The sequence below is a fragment of the Ylistrum balloti genome, unplaced genomic scaffold (genome assembly GCF_031769215.1).
Source record: "Ylistrum balloti isolate Yb309-2 unplaced genomic scaffold, AGI_CSIRO_Ybal_v1 Utg371578, whole genome shotgun sequence".
NCBI lineage: Eukaryota > Metazoa > Mollusca > Bivalvia > Pectinida > Pectinidae > Ylistrum > Ylistrum balloti.
Window position 1 is genome coordinate 174,813 of NW_026782811.1, and position 4,582 is coordinate 179,394.

The window sequence follows — 4,582 nt, forward strand, 5'->3', positions numbered from 1 at the left end:
TTAACGCAAGCAATGATTTAGAAAACTGGGATTCTTTGATAAACATTGGTTCTTACTTTATCGATTGTTATATTAGTAAATAAATGTGTAACAAAAACTGCAATGTTTATTGCGTTTTCATTAAAAGAAAATTGTTGAATTTAACAACACAGGTGTTTCCTTTTATGTTATAATTTTATCTGACTTTAATTACTCTTTGAAAGTAAGATAGATCGGCCAGACAATCAATCTGGTGATATCAAAAAATTCAGCAGGGATCACAAGTACTTGGAAATATAATTCAAAGCTCTGCAAGTAAGCAAATATTTATATATAGAATATTTCTAATCGTAACTTCAAGTGATGGGGATTTCTAAAACTGGCTTGTTAGCAAATGTATATAAATAATTAGATTTGACGAAAGTAAAAAGAAACGTAAAAAACACAAAATTCAAGAAAATACCAACATGTCGACATAATCATAATCCACACTGAAAAAGGGAAGACTGTGTGTTCTGGAATAGTAAGCGTATTTTGCTTCATCGGAATCACGCTCGATTCAAATCTTAAGTAATGTCACGTTCTCAAATTAGAAAAAGGTTATACAACAGTGGGACAAACAAGCAAACTAACAAGCCCTGCTTCATGTCGCACAAAGAAAAAGAATATTGGATATAGAGATCGCTATAACAACATTACAATTTTCTCCATAATTCATCAAACTGCATCTTTCAAAACCCTAATTTACGAGTTCGTGGACGAAAAATGGAAAATATTTATGAGGGTTATTTGAACCATCATGCTTATCAAACATTTTGTCGGAAAGCTGTCCAAACTGGGCTCGATGTAGAAAAGGGTCATGGCCCTCAGAGATCATGTATAAAGGTATTATACAAAGAGTTTTGAAAGAGTAGTTTAACTTCATAAATCAGATAACGTGATATTATATCGTTTTCTCGATGCCATATAAAACCTCAGTTTCAGTAACTTCCCAGGAAGAGTTGGACAATAGACGCGTCATTTGTTCACTGCGTTGCTGAGAACCATAGGTAACATACCGCACCAGGTTCATTTCACTAGTTTTAACAAAATACCTCAGATGTCTTGTCACATGTTTAGCGACATTGTCAATATTATCTATATTTCCATAAAAATCTAAAAACATCATCAACCCTGCTTCACATACATGTGTGTGTGAAGCCGACATGAAAAGTTCGTCATCTTTATGACTAGCGAACATTTTGATATTGGAACGAAATATGTGGTTGATATTTGATGTGATTAGCCTATACGGAACACGCTTGACTACAAATCTGTTTTCAGGAAATAGAATACTTGACACAAGATTCGACAGGAAGATCTTTTCCAAATGGCGTGCATCGACGGTTTCCAATGACGATAAGGTGAGATGAGATGTTGTATCCTTGAAAGACTGTGTAGTTGTTCTCAAGATTGTTACATTCTGAAAAATAGTCCTCTTTCATTAATGTCGATTTTAGACTGATGGATGTTCTATCAACTTTATTTAATACCTGCACTATTCTCATCATTTATCTTAAAAAATATAAAACAACAAGTCAAACAAATAATTAATTAATTAATTGATTGATAAAATATAAAAAGGCGAATGAACATTATGGATCGTCCTCCATCTAACATGTAACTCTTTATCTATTTACGAAACGTATATTATATTTATCTGAAATATCAATAAATAATTGTCTAAATTGATAGGATAGAATAAAGCAGTCATCTTTGTTATTTCTGTCATTATGACCTGATACCATTAAGGCTGGCTTTGTCCTACGTTTCTAATTTTTATCATCTAAATTCTTTCGGTGTATTGCTTAACTTAAAAAAAAAAAAAAAAAAAACCCAAAACAAACAAAAACAAATAATTTGCAAATACGGAATGAATGAGTGTTTGGGTGAACGATGATGAACTGATGTGATCGTGTCATCACCAGTTTAGTGACAAGTCGATGTAAAGATATAAGACTGAATACATAATGATGTGTGGATACATAGGAAGGTTTACACGTATGTTTCATCAGAGGGAGAATAGCATCATCTTCAGGAAAGAAGCTGGTAATACAGAACTCATGAAACACTCTTCAACATTGTTACATTTCGGCCTCTGTCTCTGGGATTTTTATGACTGTGGCAGACACTTGTTTTCGACTATACTTTTAGTATAATGAAAACTATGTTGTGCAAAAACGCAGCTGAAATTTCGTCTGTGCACGAATGTATTTCTGCTGTTGGTATGATATTCCATACATCCGGAAACCTTAGTTCTAAGTTTTAAAAAATATTACTCTCTAGAATAAATAACTTAGCTCAAATTACGAAACATTTGATTTATTGTGTTTTTCCACACATTGCAGTCGCAGTATACTTCTAATATTGTGTGATCGTGCCATGTGTCGAAATTAAATGCATTGCTCAGTAAAGACATTTCTTTAACGGGTAAACGCGGGTAAAACTGTTTCAGATAAAAGTAAGCAGTAACTTATATGAGATATTTGAATGTATGGCCTCCCTCCACCCCCTCTGATTGGCCAGTCCAGCGGTTTAAAATACGATTGAATTCAGAAATCCATCATAAATGTTAAAAAAAAAAATGCATTCTGTGATTGAATGAATTAACGTTTGTTTAAAACTATTGTCATTTTTGCTGTGCGGGTGGGTGGATGAGTAAATGTTTATAAATGAGCCAAAGTATAAAAAGCGAAGTGTATTTTAGGCGTGGAACTCTTGCTTTGCGGTTTCATAACAGTATACGCCGCTGGTAATGGCTTACGCAAGAAAAAAAAACTATCTTTGAAGTTAATCATTGAATATTCCAATGGCGGCATGGAATAATTTTGTACAAATAAACTTACCCTCTGAAATACTCCATGAGCCCCTTTTTGTTGTACAAGATGGCGAGCATCAGGAGAGGTTGAAGCGATCACGCTCCTTTTTACACTATCTGGGAGATTTCCATAACAGTGTTTCTTCATGTGTGTTAAAATCCCTAAACCTTCGTATCCCTCTTTCACTCGTCCTGACCGTAACAAGACACACTGACCATCGTCGATAACAGCGGCAAACATGAAGCTAACCTTTCGAAAGACAAAAAGATACTTTACAGGTGCTTTTTTTCATCACCAAATTTAATAATAAGAGTCTATTACAAAACAATTTAGATGAAGGGAGAAAGGTATTTAGTCTTCTAAGTCAACATGAACACAAACTAGGAGTTAATTTTAGTTTTCTGAGTCAACGTGAACACGATAATTTGAGTGTTTTGAGTCAACGTGAACACGAACTAGACGGAGATAATTTGAGTGTTCTGAGTCAACGTGAACACGAACTAGACGGAGATAATTTGAGTGTTCTGAGTCAACGTGAACACGAACTAGACGGAGATAATATGAGTGTTCTGAGCCAACGTGAACACGAACTAGACGGAGATAATTTGAGTGTTCTGAGCCAACGTGAACACGAACTAGACGGAGATAATTTTAGTGTTCTGAGTCAACGTGAGCACTTTATCATTACGATCTAACTTACAGGATTACATACAGGATTACAATCTCATTACATATATATATATCCTCGTTTTCCTTGGTGGTATTTTATGCTAATTAAGAGAAGTTCCTTATTTTACCATGCTTCTACCGACGAACCCCGCTATCCCAGTATTGTATCTCAACAGGTCTCGGTATTCACTTGGAAGGTAATCCATTCCATTGTATGAATGTTTTCGCAAAGAAACGACGTCTTGATAATCGTCGAGCGTCGTATGTCGGAAGTTAATGTCAGCTGTCTCAAATGTAGGCAAACCGCACAGCGTTCGACGAGACATTTGATCACACACGCGTTTTAATATACGTAGAAATCCCATGAAGTCCCCAAGCGTTGTCTGCTTTAGATTAATCCAACTCCAGAATAATACTTGTTCAGCCTGTGGTGATTAGACTTAGAAGACTGAACCAGTGACGATAAGTTGAGAGTTTACCTACAGTAAACATTGATTATCATGCTTACACCTACTTTTCGCTGACTAAGCTTGGTATGCACGTTGCCAGGAGTTACTTTTGAATTGTCAGTCGTTTCTAAACTTTCATGTCACGATGAGCGTATTGCGTGTTCATTCCGTTTACGTGTCCCAACAATAGATGTATTATGCACAAATAAGACAACGAGTTCTGGCGTATATGTATCAATGTGTAGACGCAATGTACCAGAACGACGGCGTTTACACAAACAAGTGGCAAGAGTTTTAATGAATTTAGGTCATCAAATGAAAAATTATACATTTTATAATCCGTGTCAGTTTTTAAATACAGATGTTCATTTCAAATCAATATGTAAAACATTAAGATGAAATGAACAAAACGCTAATCTTATTGTTGATAGATTACGACAAGATATAAAAAAGTATTCGGGAGGAAGAGGATTGTGAACTTTCTTGTGAGAAAAGTAGTAGGAGAAATCATTCTTATACTCAGAAAACGATACATAAATCAGCGAGACACCGCATACGTCATTGGTAACGTCACGGTCTCGTGCTCGGACTGTCCGCTCACATGGGTTTGTTTACAAGCAGAGGAAG